General features: G+C 43.8%; 1 long non-coding RNA gene across 1 annotated transcript in view; it reads right to left on the bottom strand.

Moving 5' to 3' along the window:
• Positions 1-16,891, bottom strand: part of LOC128347314 (uncharacterized) — a 34,412-nt gene extending 17,521 nt beyond the window's left edge. The window contains exon 1 of the long non-coding RNA XR_008317499.1: positions 16,822-16,891. This is a non-coding gene — a long non-coding RNA (uncharacterized LOC128347314). The remainder of the gene's footprint in view (positions 1-16,821) is intronic.
• Positions 16,892-18,267: the final 1,376 nt, after the last annotated feature.

Genomic DNA, 18,267 nt, shown 5'->3' with positions numbered 1-18,267 from the left:
ATCACTCCACCCCCACACTAACCAAGGCTATTTGGCACCAGTGTGTATTACTAGGTTTTTAACCCAGGATACGAGAAGCTTTTGAATCAAGCATCTCATTCTTTTTCTAAGTAGGATGGCAAAGGTCTACAAAGTCATCCCTGTGAAAGACTGGAAAGTCTTGCATCGTTAGCTATTAGTATGTCCGTATTTCTCTTTCTGCTTGGCACAATTGGGAGCTCTCTCAGAATGAGAGCAAAAGTCCTTCAGCAGTCACAGCCTTGCCATCCAGCAGTGTGGAGCCTTCAATTCCCAGCAGAAATTGCATGGCTAGATTCAGCAGGGCATGTCTTGTTCCCATTGGGGTTTGAACCATCATCAGCAAGAACAACACAGACACACAGGGTGCTATTGCAGAAAAAAAATTTCCTTTGTTGGAGAAGCAAGGAGCACTTTGATACACACATTCAACAGGAGTCTGAATGGCTATGGAAAAAAGACACATGGGCATAGGATTGTAAGAGACTTCCACATCAGTTCTAGTGAATTATTTGCAATTAAATAACATTTATGATCTGTTAAATGCAGTTAACGTTGCAGAGCCTTATAAAGTGACCCCCAATTGCATATTAAAGGACTGCCTTGCTATTTTCCCCACAGCATAAAAGCTAATTAGCTGAAGAGTGTGTTGCTCAAACTGGACAGCCATTTGGGCAGTAGGCAGTGAGCTGAACATTATAATATGCACATTATGGTGCCTTTGGCTTCAACTATTGTGGTCGCCAGTGTTGCTTAATTTTTATAACCTCCTGGGATTTAAAACAAATCTAAACTTCAGTTTTATTTTCATTTTTTCAAAGGCTAACACAAAAATATTTTCATATAACATTGGTTGCTTGGAAATCTTAGAATCCCAATTTTAGCTCAGACCAGTGTTCCCTCTAAGCAGAGGTGCACCTAAGTAATGTTGGAGCCTGGACCTAAAGGTCTTTGGAGGGGCCCCCATTGCAAGTTAAGCATCATTTTTTAAACACATAGGTTCTTGGGGGCACAAACCACACCACCCAGGACAGACTACAGAGGATTTGGAGGGCCCCAAGGGGTGTGGTGGCCCTGGACTTTGGCCCCAACTTGCCTCTGCCTCTAAGGCGAGCACATGTGCGGGCACACACACATACATTTTTTTTAATGTCTGCTCAGTTAATTTTAGATCCCACTCAGGTTGAATCAGGAAGGCCCCATTCTAAATGTACAAGTACACACACTGCCTTGATACTACTGTCGCCTAGAACAAAACTATATTCTGTGCACAGATGGCGGGGGGGGGGGAATTAGAGGGAACATTGCCTCCGATATAAATAAGCTTTTTTCCCTTTGCAAGTAGTATTATAATTTAGACTAAAGCTACACTGGATACTCTCCAGAGAGAAAACTCCAGTGAGCACAGTGGGGCTTACTTCCAAGTAAACATGGATAGGACTGAGTTGCAAGATACAGAACTGAGCTTGATAGTGATGGATACAAACTATGCTTCCGCTATTACATAAAAGGCTGGTTAGCACACACTGAGGTTAACATTCTCAGGGCTGATTCAAACAAAATCGGTGGCAGCACACGCGAAGAAAGAGGTGTATTGCCAAGAGCAGACCCATCAGGGCGCTTTCTAGCTTAGCTCCTCAAAAGCAGCAAAATTCTTCTGTTCAGGCAAATCAAATTTGAAACATCAACAGCAGGGGGAGCAGTCTTGTGGAAACTAGGTAAGAAAAGGTAAAGTGTACCGTCAACTCGGTTTTGACCCCTGGTACCCACAGAGCCCTGTGGTTTTCTTTTGGTAGAATACAGGAGGGGTTTACCATTGCCTCCTCCCGTGCAGTATGAGATGATACCTTCCAGCATCTTCCTATATCGCTGCTGCCCGCTATAGTGCCAGTGGTGATTCGAACCGGCAACCTTCTGCTTGTTAGTCAACCATTTCCCCTCTGCGCTGGTTACACAACATCATAGCACTATATCACAGTGATTAAATTGGAAACAAGGCATCGGAAATGTGAACGGCACCCTGCTGTCAGCATAGGGACTGTGGTGTCACAGCACAGGAAGTGTGGAAGCATACTTCCAAGATCCGCCATGACCCCGTTGCAGGGTGTAGTCTGGAAAGTGTCCAGGACATCCTTCATGGATGTCCCAACACCCTCCCAGCATGTCCCTTGATTGTATATGGGAGCTATTCATCCTTGGAGCACATGTTTAGGGGTCATTCAGATGAAACACACATACACACGAAGGGATGTACCAGGAGGGTGTTGGGATATCCAAGGAAGACATTCTAATGGGCATGCTCTCAGCATGCCCCCTTCTTCGTGTGTGTTACCACTTTGAACAGGCTCACAGTGACTACAGAATCAAAAGGTGACTTGCATGTGTGAATGAGCTATTACACATGAAACAAATTCATATGACTAGCTACTAGCCATCACTTCAGAAGCAATGTTGTTTTTCACACAGCAGGCTTTACCATGAAAGTACCCTATTACTTTCACATAGCAGGCTTTTTCACACAAGGCTTTACTACAAGTTTGAAGTTGCTCCAAAAAACCAAAGCAAAAAGTGGATTTTTTAACCCTGAGTATAAATTGGGCTACACTCTAATGCACAATGAAAAACCCAAATTGTGTGCGAAATGCTCCCCGATAGCTCACAGGGACTTCAGGGGAAATCTGGCCAATATGTGAATGCACACCCTCCATTCCAGAGGAGATATAAGCTAAAAGCCTTGTGTGGGAAATGCCAATGTGTTGTTGTTTTTTAATTACTTTTCTTTATTTTGAAAATAATAAAATAAAATTACAAGAGAAAGAGAATCAGTGGTTTTTACAGTAAAGATAACAAGATATATCTCAAAGATCATAATTAAACTTCTTATTCAAAAAATAAACCAATGCAATACTTTCTTCAGAGGCTGTGCTTTTTAATGGAGTGAGATCACACATTCAGCTGAAAGTGATCAAGCTATGTACCTCCACATGCAAACAAACCCTGGCAAAACATTTCTATTGAGCCTCATTGTGGCCTCTTCGTAGGCCCCAAAGCAGGACTGAGTTGTGTTTTTAAAAATTGCTAAGTGGTTACCAACTTCATTCTTTGAAGACCCTCAAGACATGTCAAAGCTTTGCTAGAGTAATTGAGGATCTTTTCAAGACAGGTGGTCTGTATCACCAAGAAGCAGATTGAGGATACAACAGTATGGAAAAAATGCCCAGCACCCAAAGCTGAACACATTCAAGAAACCTAAAAGAGAATTCAAGTAGAAATTATACCAAAAACAAAAATTAAGCATCAGTGTTTCTCAGAGCTGCAAAAGGAAAACAGTACCCCTGAGAAAGAACTGTAAAGCTCATAACACATCAAGGTTGTTTCTAATAATAAACCTGTCTTCTACCACATGTTCGAATATTTGTTGAGCCAATCTGTAATTTCCCCCTTACTCTCAAACACTCTTCTTGGGAAATTAAGCCATATCTTCCAAACTTGAAATTAGTTACTCTATGCCCACTTCCAGAGGGGTAGCTGTGTTATTCCGTAGCAGCAAACACAACAGACTTGTGGCATCTTAAAGACTAACACATTTATTTCAGCATAAGCTTTTGAAGACTATAGTCCATTTCATTAGATGCCTGTGATGTGTAGCTAGTGCTGCAATAAATATATCACAAGTTTCCTGATGTGACCTGAGGTAAGTTAGTCTAATGTATGTCTCAAAGCCAGTTTTCCAGATTTGTTTAAAAAGCAGGCTCAGACATTTTAAATCCTGCATCCTGCTGCCACTATAGTGGGCTCAGACAAAGAGCCCAAAATGTGGTTTTGTTAATTTAGAGTTTGGGAGCACTGGGCAGGCTTCAGTTGTGAAAAACAAACCATGGTTCCGTGCTATGCCTGAAAGTGGCCAAAAACATATATTAATATAGTTGACTTGGAAGCTATTCTGACGATCAGTGGAAAGTGGGCTAAGGGTACTTAGTCCACTCCCCACCGATCGTCAGACTCGTTCAGTCAAAGTGGGTCACCCGCTTCTGTAGCCTGCCCCTTAAACTGGGGCAGGCTAGTTTGCCGAGTGAGCGCTCCGCAAACCTGGTTTTTAAAATCCTGAGTAGCTGCGGGGGGCGGGTGGGCTCCACACCGGGGCTAATCACGAGTAGACCCCCAGCAGGAGACTGAAAAGCAGCCTCCCGGCTCGGGGGTCTCCCCAGCATGCCCTGCGCAGTCGCACAGGGCATACTGGAGCTCCTGAGGGCCACGTGGCTCCCGATCCTTCCAGCCCCCACCGGCTCCATCACGGAGCCAGCAGTCGTGTGGGCGGCCAATCCGGCCGCCCAGGGCTCCCACCCTGCTCGTCTGCTCTCCCCACTTACCTTTACAAACTAGGTCTCACTGATCATGAGATCCAGCTCTTTGAGTGTAATCCAAAGTTAAATAGTTTTAAGTTCTCTTGATTTCAATGGAACTTTAAGCAGGTTTCTACAGCCGTCAGATTAACCTCCACCTTCTTTGTTATGAACCCTGCCACCTATTGAGATCATCAGGGGAGGTTCATCGGAGGGTGCCACCAACTCATCTGGTGGTGACCCAGCAGCATGCCTTCTCTGTCATTGCTCCAGGGCTGTGGAACACACTTCCTGCTGAGATTAGAGCTGCTCCATCCCTGTTGATCTTTAGGAAACAGCTGAAGACACAGCTCTTCAGCCAAGCTTTGTAGTTGAAGTTTTAGCTCATGTTTTGAACTGAATTGTACTGATTGTTTTAAATTTAAATTTTATATGTTTTAAATGTGTTAAATATTATGGTTTGTTGTAAACCACCTAGAGACTTTGGTAGTGAGCAGTATATAAAGGTGTTAAATAAAATAAATAAATAAAGTGTATCCTGGACAAGGAGGCACTTCTAAGTGGGGCTCTCTTTTATTTAGCAAGGGGGAAATAACTGCCTATTCAGCCTAGTAGAATGTCTCACCAGGGGCTGTTGCTAATGTCTCCTTTGTGGGTTTTAAAAAAAGATTGTGAACCTTTTCGAGACAGGAAACCAAAACTTTTGAGAACTTTCTTCTCCTGTGATGTAAATCACTCCAATGACTTTTGCTGAGAAGTGGTGTATAAATATTTTCAATAATAATAAAAAAATCTCCCTTTGAATTTAATGGGAGTGAACATCAGTGACACTATTTCAGATTTCCATGAAGGAGAAAAGTTTCTCAGCAAGTTTTAAATGCCTGTTCTTCAGTATGTTCAATATATTAGATGCAAAAAAGCAGGTAGAATAAAATTTAACACTAGTTGCAGATGTTTTTTTCAAATTCATAACCACTATAACAAAGTTACTTACAGAAGTCAGTCACCTTCAACTCTTTTATGCAAAGGAGTACCTCGTACACAGGGCCATTTAACTGATAACAATGGTTGCTCAGTCTGTAGACTGGAAAATCCCGGGCACTCCTGAAGAATAATTCACATGCTCCCTGAATAAAGGCATCAGCAGAGGAGACTCTGCTCCATGTGCTGATGGTAAGAGAGGCTCAGCTGTTGAGCACACAGTTCAGGGCCTTCTCAGTCATTGCCCCCAGGCTTTGGAACACTCTCTTGGCTGGCAGCCACTCCTCAGCCTCCAGCACAGTTTTTAGAAAACAAGAAAAGATGTGGCTCTTGACCCAGGCTTTTATATGAGAGTACAGTTTCTGCTGTTGCTGCTTTGTGTTCTGTGTGTGACTGTTGTATATATAGCATTTTAAACTTTTAAATAGAGATATATTATCGTATATTTATATCTGTACTTTTTGTATTTTAATTGTTCATTGTTTTTATTATAATGTAAACTGCTTTGGGATTGTTTTAATAAAGCTTTTGCCTTATTTTAATAAGCTCTTGCCTTATTTTCCTTAAAATAAAAGCAGTATAGGAACTGAATAAAATAAAATAAAGGAGAAAAGCAATTGCCCTCCCCGCTCCCTAACCCTAAATGGTGTCCTTGTCCAAGGTGCTTTTTTGAGCTACATTGTGCCCTTTGTACACTATATAAAGAGACCCTTCCGTGCCTTAGATTGTACTTTTTGAATGCTGGGCCAAACTTCCTTCTCTGAAAAGAAACATACATAACATGCAGTAAAGCTCTTCTCAGCTTTTTTTTTTTTTTTAAATTAAATTAAAAAGTGTACAATTCCAATGAATAGATTGGTTAAAAAAAAATGTCACCGAAAAGGCAACCCCAGGAATAATAATTATGCAAAGTTCTTACAGAAGGCTTCACAAATTGTCAGCAAAGTACTTTACATTGCAATCCCAAGATTTACTGCACCAACATATGCTTATTAAGTGGTTGAGGTGGCCTAATCACCACAGCATTGGTCTAGTCTAGTATCATGACACATTGCACTGAGCTAGTGAGCAAATAGATGCCCTTCTTACCACATGGCACCTTATTTGACAGGCTTACAGCCAAGCAAGGAGCCAGCTGTCTGCAGCATCTGCCCATGTACCCAATACAAATATTAAGCAGCAGCAGGGGCATGGTCCTTGTCATATGGACGGATTCTGCAGTACTCCCCATGTGTATGCCCCACACAGCAAATAGCCATATTCACCCAGCATCACGAGACAGTGGAGAATACAAATTCCAGTGAAGAAGTGTGTTTCCCACTATACTGCTCAACAAGATCTCAGTACCCAAACACACTGGCTGATGCAGTGTGAGTGACAAGCCCGTTAATAGGTAAGAAATGTGCTGAAAACCCAATGCCTAATGTTTTTTCAAGTTCTTTTAGCAGCAGCAAATATTTGCTTAGCAAGTAACTCTGCCCAGCGATGCATGTGAGTAGGTAATGGAGAGTCGTTTGCATTCCTCAGACACTTGGTGCTACAAATAGCAAAGAAATTTGACAAGGGTGCTGTGCCTGTGCTCCATTCCCCCCTCCCCCTCCCTCTCCCCCCACCGCCTCCAAGTCGCAGTGGTCACCATGGCGTCTCCATTTATAATCTGACAGTCAGCAGCACAGCAGCTGCTGCTGGGTGCAATTCAGACCAGTCATGAGTGAGTGTATAATTTGATTGCTCCATTGTGTTGCCAAGACAAAACAAGGCATGGATTTGATCCTTGCTTTCTGGTTTATCCAGAATATCTTCAGCAGCAATGCAAACATGCTTCACGAGGAAGGTGCAGACACTCCCCACCTTCACTCCAGGGACTGAGAATGGGCAAAGCCCCCAATAAATTCCAGGAATAGTTAATTACATGCTTGTTTGGTCTCCTGGGGACCAGCTTCACACTTCATTAATGATCAGTTTATAAATACACAGAAAATTATTACATCCTTGTTAATTATTCTTTTCTCTTTTCCCCCCAACAGTGACTGAAATGAAAGGTTAAAATATTCGACACTCAACATTTAAAAAAAAAAAATGGAGAGAAAAAGTCTTCCCCTCATCCAAACCTTTAGACTTTAAGAACATTGTTGGATTATATAAAGCTTTTAAGCATCCAACACATCTAGACACACAGGAACATGAACCTCATTAGAGCCATAATCCAGCCAAATCATTTGTACTCAGTTAAGTGCTGGAAAGGAGAGCTTTTTATACAGCCTAATCTGTGAGCCTGTTAACTGCCTCTGCCAGTTCTTTCCCCCCATTATTACTGCATCTAACATTTATGAACAGGAAGTAGAAGTGAAATAATAGAACTTTAAAAACCTTGCAAAGGGAAACAACGGCCAAAGGTAAAGATGGGGAGGATAATGTAAACAGATAGCAGCCTGTGCAAACTAGGGAAGGCTATGCTATAAAGTCCTCCAAAGCCCAGGACTACTCCAATTATCTCTGCATGGGGCTACTTTTAAAGACAATCCAGAAACTTCAACTGGTCCAAAATGCAGCTGCCAGATGGTTGTCTCGGGGTTTCCATAGATCAAGCATACAACTCCAGTCCTATGTCATCTTCACTGAGTGCTTCTTCATTTCTGGGCTCAATTAAAGGCAGTGCTTTAAAGCCCCAAACCAGGGGTCTTGGGACCTGTTTGATAACCCCTGCCCTAAACAGCCCAGGACCAGGCAACCTCAGAGTTGCGTGCTTGCTCTCATATACAGTGGCATATCTAGGGTGAGGCAGCCAGGGCACATGCCATGGTCACCACTTGAGGGGAGTGCCAGTGCCATACTGCTTCCCACCCCCTCCACAGTTCGTGATTTATTTATTTTTTAATTAACCTGATTTTCAGCGTGGTGGCCATTTTGGAGGCTTCCATGCATCGAACACGTGCAGTGGCCATTTTTAAAATAATTTTTTTTAATGGCCACCAAAAACAAAATGGCCACTGCACATGCTCAAAAGGTCCCTGCAAAGCCCTAGGCCTTGCCAGGGACCTCAGCAGAGGGCATTTAAGCATGCGTGGAAGCCTCCAAAATGGCCACTGCACTGAAAATCAGGTTAATTTTTTTTATTTGCTCTTACTTTGCTTCTTGTGATAAGTGAGTTTAATGTGATGCCTTAATAATATGACTATTAATGCTGAATTTGTCTTTGATTCAGTGTGAAATCCTTAGTATTAAGGTCCACTGGGAGTTTCATGCTCTCTTTCTCTCATTTTAACTCTTTCTGGAATAGTAGAATATATTTCAAACAGTGACACCATTTATTCTGCATATCCTTAATTATTTTCAGAGTATCTGGGAAAAGTCAAATTCTCCATTTATTTTTAAAACTTATGTAATAGTGATGCTACAATGCACAGTAGAGAATTAGACAGGCACTTCTGTTTAGTTTTCCAAGTACACCTCCACATAGTATTTGGGTATTTCATGAGCTCCAGCATACTGAAATTGGTAGTTTCCCAGCATTTTTTGGTCTGGCTATGTCCACTGTTAAATGGTTTTTGAAATATTGAAAGATTAACGAGCTTGACTTGTATTTTTGAGCTGATATTATGGTAAAGTTATCTGAAAGATGGGTGTCAGATGTTTGGACAGGGGTGCAATTTCAGTGCTTGCCCTAGTTGCTATTTTCCCTAGAAGGTACACCTCTGCGTATGCACCTGTTTCTCATTTGAAATCAGCTTTGAAGATCCAGCTCTCTGCCCCACCTTCCTCATGAACAAGCTGCTTAGAGTGGTGTGTCCTACAACCTGTTCCCTTGACCCTTGCCCAACATGGCTCATATTGAGGCTGTACTAATGAGCAGGGTTAGGGCTGTTAAGCCCTGGCTTGGCTGCCCCTGAGAACTGGTGAGCGACTGAGCGACTCCCGCCAGTGCCACAGAAGCAAACCCGCCTAAAGAGCATGCCCTTGATTCAAGCTAACTGCTTGTGCGTTAGTGCCAGCTTCTTGCAGCTGGTGATGGCACAAGAGCAGGCTGCTGGCTGTTGCCGGGGAGATCCCCACAATGCACTGCACACTCGCATGGTGCATTGTGGGATTTCTAAGGGCTGGAACTGTATGTCCCAACTGAAGCACCTCCACGCTGCCTGGGGCAGCAGTGGACCATCTGGGTGTGTGATCTACACACCCTGACCCAGCAGCAGATTATCTGTGGGGAAGGCGAGCTGCTGCTGCCTACTGTTGATATTATAAATGCTTCTGTGATGGAAGGTAGGAAGTCTCCTTATCTCAGGGAGGCAGTTATGAGTCCTCTTTTAAAGAAGCCTACATTAGATCCTTCAGAGTTAGGCAATTATAGTCTAGTCTCCAACCTCCCATGGTTGGCCAAGGTGACTGAGAAGGCCTCTCAGTTTCAGGTGGTTTTGGATGAAACAGATTATTTGTTAACAGAATAAATTGTGGCTGGGGATGCTGGGAGTTCTAGTTCAACAACATCTGGCAGACCCCACATTAAGAAACACTGATCTAAACCCATTTCAAATTGGATTTGGGGCAAGTTATGGGGGGGAGACTGCCTTGTCTGCCTGATGGATGCTCTCCAACTGGGAATTGACAGAGGAGAGTCACTCTGTTAGTCCGTTTGGATGTCTCAGCAGTTTTCAATACCATTGACCATAGTATCCTTCTGGACCACCCAAGGGGGATGTGTGTACAAGGCACTGTTTTACAACGGTTCCTCTCATAACTCTGATTTCAGATGATGTCACTTGGAGACTGTTACTTTGCAAAGTGAGAGCTCAGGTTTTATATGGTGTCTCTCAGGGCTCCATTTTGTCTCCAATGTTTTTTAATATCTACATGAAACTGCTGCGAGAAATCATCAGGGGATTTGGTGCAGGCTGCTATCAGTATACTGATGACACCCAAATCTCCATGTCAACATCATCAAAAATGGCATAACTTTCCTAAATACCTGCCTGGGAGCAGTAATAGGTTGGCTGAGGGATAACAAACTTTAGGTGGAATCCAAACGAGTCAGAAGTGTTCATTGTAGGGATCCACAATACAAGAGATGGGATAGATCTTCCAGTACTAGATGGGGGTTACACTCTCCAGAAGGAAAATGTGTGCAGTTTGGTAGTACTACTGGATCCAACCCTCTCTCTGATACCTCAGGAGGAGGTGCTTTTAATTAACTGGTCAATATATCAACTGCACCCTTTTCAGGAAGAGAGTGGCCTTAAAACAGGGGTGCACATGCTAGTAACCTCAGGCTTGACTACTAAGGGCTGTACATGGGACTGCCTGTGTCTATAGTCTGGAAACTGCAATTGGTGAAAGTAGCTACTGCCAGGTTGGTCTATGGGATGTCCTGATTACCATCTATGCTGCTTCTGGCAGCACAGGTAAACAGAGGCTGGGACTCATCCCATCCCATAGTGCACCGTGCACCGAGCCCAGTACACTCAAGGATTCCCACAGGGGACAGGTGCTCTAGCAAGCAGCTCACACTGACACATGATCCCAGGAGCTGGGTTAAGGGCACATTTGCACCCTTAACCTCGGCGAAGAGCTGGGCTTCGGCGCTGGGTTTCACGCCACAGCACCGCCGGGATCCTCACCGATCCTGGCGGTTCTCACGGACAGCCAAACCTAGGCTTGACTGCTCATGCAAATAGACTAATTGTGTTGTAAAATGTTCTCTCTCTGTTTTTTTTAATTAAATCTCTTAATTGTAAGCCTCCTTGCAAGGCCTTTTTGGCTTGAAAGGCAGGGTAAAGAAATGATGATGATGATGATGATGATGATGATGATGATGATGATGGATGGTTCCAAGTTAGTCATGTCCAATTTGTTTCAATGGTGTTTAGTCATGACTAACTTAGTCTGGATCCTGTCCATTAATGTGTTCCATGGCAGCACAGTGTTGTACTGAGGACAAGACTTAACCTATGCAGGGATCTGATTGCAGGACTGGTGCCAGTTGCCAGGGTAAGCTCCTGTCCTGGCATTTCTCCAGCAAGGACACCCTTGCACTAGTCAAGACACCCTTGCCAACTCTGACCAAAGCTATTCCTGGCAATCCCTACCCCCTGCCCCCCACCCCACAAATCTTCCACACCATCAAGTCATTAACTCCATGATAGCTTTCCATACTCTTCTGGGGATTATTCTTTTCAGTTCCTGGAGATTCCTGGCTAATCATGGAGGATTGGTAATCATAACTTGCACACTGTTTTTATTCTGTTGGCAGCCCCAAAACTGTGCCATAAATTTATTTTTTGTAAATTCACATAAATCCAAGGCTTAGTTGGCTTGTCACTCTCAGGAAAAAATAACTGAGTTAGAAGAACCTAGTTAATCTCTTGTCCAACCCACCTGTCCTAAGACCAGATCTCCAATATCTAAAGCAGATACAGATATCATCATTATTTTGAAACATCTTACAGGAAAGAGATTCCAGAATTTCTCAAAGTAGCTGACTCTGACTTTTGTAAGTGGGATTAAAATTTAATATGAAGACAACTTTTACAAGAGACACTTGAAAATCATGTTCAAGTCTCCCTCATGTCTGTGCTACAGGTAAACAGTGATGTGGGAAAGAACACGAAAAAAACTAAGTGTACATTCTTGATAACAGACGTTTTAGAGGTACGTATCGGCTAATATAATTTAAGACATATCTGAAATGGCTTGGAAGCCAAGTGGTTTCTCACTACAGGAGAAAGAAAGGGTTGAGGCCGATGTGCGCATTTATCCCCAAACATTGCTATGTACCTATCCCAGGGGGGAATATGGGAGCTACACAGCTGCTGACGTGATACTCCTCCATCCCGAGGCTCAGGTTTGCTCTGGAGGATAATTTGCACCAGGGCTGGGTAGGGAATTCAGCACAGGTGTACAACCACAAAAGACTGTGGCTGGTATTGTCTGTGGCTGGTATTCTGTATAACCACAAAAGACTATGGCTGGTATTCAGCTCCTGAAGATGGATTCATTATACAGGCTGAAGCACATCCCTATCTTATACTGCAGGTTTTGATATACACATCTGCCAGACTCATGTTGCCTAATCAGGCCTCTCTGCTGGGTCTGAGGCAAACTCATTAGGAAAGGTCTTTACGTCAAGAGCAGAGAGCTTTTCTCAAAGAAGTCATCAAGCTGCCCCTGGTCTGAGAATGTGCAGCTGGATCTATGTTATAGTGCTGTTTTACACAAAAGCATTGAGTAAGAAATACGATAAACGTGCTAAGAAACAGCCATTGTCTCGACCCTATGTATCTTGCACACAAATATTCAGAATCTTCCACTCATTCTGTGCACACATATACAGATGGCCTTAAGGAAAGGTAACTGGGTGCATTTGTGGGATCTGCACATACTCTTCATGTATTTATTGTATTACATTTATACACAGCCTTTCATTAAAAAATTCCAAGGTGGTTTGCAAACATTTAACACAATATAGGACTATAAAAATTACACAATGATAATATTAAAATGGAATATAAAATACAAATCTAATTAAAGTTTTAAAAACATACACAATATAGCCATAAAATACAAAGCAGCAGTAACAAAAAACAACTCTCGTCTAAAAGCCTGGGTAAAAAGCCAAGTTTCAGGTAGATGTTAAACAACATGGGGGACAAAACCGAACCCTGAGGGACCCCACAGGCCAATGTTCAATAAGCCAAGCAGTAGTCCCCCTGAACCACCCTATGCCCCCCCTCACCCGAGAAAGGACTGAAGCCACTCCAAAGCTGTATCTCCAGTCTCCATACTCGAGAGGCAGTCCAAAAGAATACCATGGCTGATGGTACCGAATGCTGCTGAGAGGTCCAGCAGAACCAACAGGGATGTACTCCCCCTGTCTAGCTCCCATTGTTGGTCATCTATTAGATAGACCAAGGCAGTTTCAGTCTCATATCCAGGATGGAAGCCAGATTGAAAAGGGTCTATTTTTTAATTATTATTACTTGCATTTATATCCCGCTCTTCCTCCAAGGAGCCCAAATCAGTCTACATATATGTTTATCCTTTATCACAACAACCCTGTGAGGTAGGTTGGGCTGAGAGATATTTATTTATTTATTTATTCATTCATTCTACATTTATAGCCCGCTCTTCCTCCAAGGAGCCCAGAGCGGTGTACTACGTACTTGAGTTTCTCCTCACAACAACCCTGTGAAGTAGGTTAGGCTGAGAGAGAAGTGACTGGCCCAAAGTCACCCAGCTACTATCATGGCTGAATGGGGATTTGAACTCGGGTCTCCCCGGTCCTAGTCCAGCACTCTAACCACTACACCACGCTGGCTCTCAGTGGTCTCCCCACTCAGAACTCAGGTCTCCCCAGTCCTAGTCTAACACTCTACCCACTACACTACCGTGGCTAATTTGGACAATAATTCAAATCATCCAAAACCCTCTGAAGCTGAGATGCCACCACACACTCTATAACCTTGCCCAAAAAGGGAATAGCAATAGCAATAGCACTTACATTTATATACCGCTCTATAGCCAGAGCTCTCTAAGCGGTTTACAATGATTTAGCATATTGCCCCCAACATTCTGGGTACTCATTTTACCGACCTCGGAAGGATGGAAGGCTGAGTCAACCTTGAGCCCCTGGTCAGGATCGAACTTGCAACCTTCTGGTTACAGGGCGGCAGTTTTACCACTGCGCCACCAGGGAAGGTTAGAAACAGGTCTATAGTTATCCAGGTTGGAGGGATCAAGGGAGGGCTTTTTCAATAATGGTCTTACCATCACCTCCTTGAAGCATAGTGGTATATTGCCCTCCCTTAATGAAGCATTGATTGTAGCCTCCAGCCATCTCCCTCTACCCTCCCTGGCAGATCTTATTAGCCATGAGGGGCAAGGGGCAAAAACGCACAATGTTGCCTGCACACTGCCCAGAATCTTGTCCACATCCTCAGGCTGCACTGACTGAAAAGAATCCAGCCTGATGGTATCTGCTTGAACTGCCAAAACCCTGGCAGTGTGGATGTAAGTGACTGATCACAACGGGCTGTAGATGGTTCCTCCCCCATTACCTGGGGAAGGGGAGTGTGGAGCAATGCATCTGCTACACAGAACAGCTCCGCTAGTCTGCACTGAGCAGATTGATGCATTGGAGGTAGAGGAAAAGTGTTTCTTTACTACCACCACCACCACCATGGAGTAGTTCCTAAAATGGGTTCTAACCCATATTTGGTTGGATTCGTCATTACTCTTCCTCCAGCATTATTACAGCTGTCCTAGTTATTTCATTGCCCTAACCTCTGATGGAAACCAAAGAGCAGAATGAGCTCCACCAAGCCAGAGAGGGCGTTTAAGAGCGACTGTGTCAATAGCCTGGGCTGACTCCACATTCCAGAGATTCACCAGGGCCTCAACAGAGTTGCCAGCTCTGGACACTGGAAACTCCATGAGGGCTTTCTGAAAACCAAGTGGATCCATAAGCCTCCAGGGGCGGACCATTCTAATTGGTCCACCACCTCTGCAGATATTATACAGAGCAGTCAAACTAAATTAGCAGTCATACCCCACCAAATGATGATCTGTCCATGACAAGGGAGATACCTCGAAGTTCCCCACCTCCAGACCATTTGTTCCCTGGTCAGCAAAACCCAGATCCAGAGTATGTCCTGCCACATGGATAGCGCCCGATACCATCTGAGATATGCCCATGATTGCCATGGAGGCCATGAAATCCTGAGCTGCTCCTACAAGGGGGGGGGCTCAGAGTGCACACTGAAGTCCCCCAAGACAATAAGCTTGTGGGAACCCAAAGCTACCTCCGAGACCACCCATGCCAGCTCAGGTAGGGAGACTGAAGTGCAGCAGGGTGGTTGGTACACCAACAGAATCCCCAGCCTATCTTAGGGACCCACCTCAAGGACAAACACTCAGAATTCTGATAATTGCCTAATCAGGCACCTGGAAAGAGGAAAGGTTTCATGACAGATGACTGCAATGCCCATTCCCTGACCCTCAAGGTGGGGCTGCTGCAGGATCAGAAAACCTGGAGGACAGAGCTGAGAGAGACCAACCCCACTCAGCTCTTCCAACCAAGTCTCTATCACACATACCAGGTCAGCATGCTCATCCACAAATTGTGGATGAGAGATGTTTTAGCATTTACCGACCTTTGCCTCGTGTTTCAAGTGATGGCTTACATTTTTTTTTTACAAATTTTTTCCTAGTTTTGTAGAAATGGCAATTTAGACAAGTGCAACTTGTCTCGCAGGGCTGCAAAAATGCTGCGACGTTTCCTTCTTCTAATCTACATTATAAAGGAACACTGTAGTCCTATCCTCCATGGTATCTGGTCATCATAGCTTCGTATTACTCTGCTTGCTTTTCAGTTTGTCCTGTGGCTGCACTCTTTAAAGAAGAAACAGTTTTCAAGTCCATCTGGAGGACTTCAGAGTCCCAGGTATCCTACCCATCTGGCTTCAGACTCTCTGCCTTTCTACTCAGCTCATCAGTCCAGGGCCACAAGTGTCACCAGCCCCACAAAGTACTTTCCCCTCTGCTTCTCCAGTTATTTAATCGTTTCCCTTCCTTATACACAACCCCCTCCTCCAAAAATAAAACTAAGACAAGATGTTCATCAGCTACTGGCCATAATAAAGAGGGACTACTTCTCACGATGACCCTTCACAAAACCAGCTCCCAATCTTTAATGGTGCTGCTGGCCCAAATATTGAATGAATCTTGTACTTTTGCTTATCAGGGAAGCCACAATGTCTTTTTTCTTTTTCTTTGGGGGGGGGGATTTCTCATTGAGAAGCTCACACAGGTGTTAATTTCTGCCCATTTATTCACTGTGCACCTGTGCGATATCTCATTACTCACACAACAGCTGTCGATCATTAAAAATTTCCAAAGAACCACAAAAGAAGCAAAAAGTCTAATTGAGGGGGAAATGAAGAAGCAAAATAAAAGTTGACAAGGGAAAGATAATTAGCTCTTGTCTTTTTAAAGAGAGGTACATTAATATATTCTTACTGTAAAGAGATAATGACTTACACCTACACCATACATATGCCTTTCAGTCCTTTTGAAGTGTGAGTCTAAATACACTTTGCAAACCAAGTCTCGCCTTCCTCTGTTCTTCAATAACTGTAACTTGAAGATAAAGGCAATTTCTACCCCAGAGAACAATAACAGAGGTCAAAAACTGTTAGAAGACCAAGGTTTTCAAATGGGGAAGTGCTGTCAAGCACCTTGGTTTAGATGTCAAGAAGAGTTCTGACTATGCCTTTCAGTATGGCATTAAACTGGCCTGTAATCCATTTAACATACACTCTGTTCAAACTGTCTGCTCCTTTGTTTTTAATGAGTAGGCTTCAACCTTTAATCCTAACCATATATGCCCACCTTTCCATCTATTTCCTTCCATTAATGAACTTTAATTAACAACATCTGAATAATAGCTTCATATTGAGCAGCACAACCAAATGGAGCATTGGTCACTCACCATGAAGGCTTCTTCTTGCTGCTGCATCCAAGGGTGTCTTGTATGTGGATTATACTTCTCACATGGATCTAGAAGGCAGGACTATGCTAATTAAGTAAGAGCCTTTAAGACCGGGAGGAACATGACCCCACCCAGTTCTTTTAGGCCAAGAGGCAAATAGCACCTAAAAAAAGAAACATACAATAAGTAACAGGATAGAAAACATCTAAGAACAAACAGACCGAACTTTAAAAAATAGTTCCTGCAGCAGTATGCCTAGATATGCACTAACAACATTAGGAAAGAAAACATGGCAAATAAACTATGGGGATCCCTGAAGAGTAGGTGTGGGTGCTGAAGGGCAGGTTGAGACACCCTTGGATGCAGCAGCAAGAAGAAGCCTTCATGGTGAGTAACCAATGCTCCATTCTCTGCTTCTGCAATCCAAGGCCCTCTCATGTGTGGGGACATACCACAGCCCTCAGACCAAACAGGGGATAGAGCATCTTGCCTATTCTGAAGAAAGCACCTGCAAGACAGAGGTCAAATGCTGCTTGGACGGAGGCAAAGGCATCCAGTTTATAGTGCCTGGTAAAAGTAGAGGGTGTTTTCCAGGTGGCTGTCCAGCAAATATCTTGGACGGGGCATTAGTTGAAAAAGCAGCAGATGTAGCCTCCGCCCTGGTTGAGTGGGCTAACACCTTTGTGAGTGCCCTGAGATTCTGGGACTTTTATGCCAGGGCTACACATGCCTTTAACCACCGAGCTATGGTGGCGGGAGTAACAGCCTGACCCATGGAGTGCAGTAGAAAGGAAACAAAAAGGGATTCCATGGTCCAAATGTGTTTTGTGTGTTTAATATAGACTTCCAGGCATCTACAGACATCCAATTTATGCCAGGCCTTCTCTGCTGGGTAAGTTGGGTTTGGACAAAAAGAGGGCAAAACAACGTCCTGTGACATATGAAAAGGGGGATCCACCTTTGGTCAGAAAAAATGGGTCAGGGATAAGCTCGACTGAATCTTCAGGAAAAATACACAGATTTTTTATGAACAGACAAGGCCCTGAGCTCTGACACCCTACAGCAGGCATCCCCAAACTGCGGCCCTCCAGATGTTGCTGAACTACAGCTCCCATCATCCCCAGCTACAATTCATTATGGCTGGGGATGCTGGGAGTTGTAGTTCAGCAACATCTGGAGGGCCGCAGTTTGAAGATGCCTGCCCTACAGGCTGAAGTGACAGCAATGAGGAAAACCAGTTTAAAGGACAGCAGGCAGAGAGGGAGTTTACTGGTTCAAAGGGAGGCCCCTGAAGGGCCTTCAGGACAGTATGTAGATGCCAGGTGGGAAAATGGTGGCCTACTGGAGGAGATAGCAGAATTGCCCCCCTAAGGGAACATTTCAAGTGTGGGTGATGCTGCATAGAGCGTTTGGAAGTCCCTGAAATAAGTCCCACCAAGGAAGTGG

Source organism: Hemicordylus capensis, chromosome 2 (genome assembly GCF_027244095.1).
Source record: "Hemicordylus capensis ecotype Gifberg chromosome 2, rHemCap1.1.pri, whole genome shotgun sequence".
Taxonomy (NCBI): Eukaryota; Metazoa; Chordata; class Lepidosauria; order Squamata; family Cordylidae; genus Hemicordylus; species Hemicordylus capensis.
Note: the sequence above shows the minus strand (reverse complement) of the source record. Positions and strands in the feature narration are given on the sequence as shown.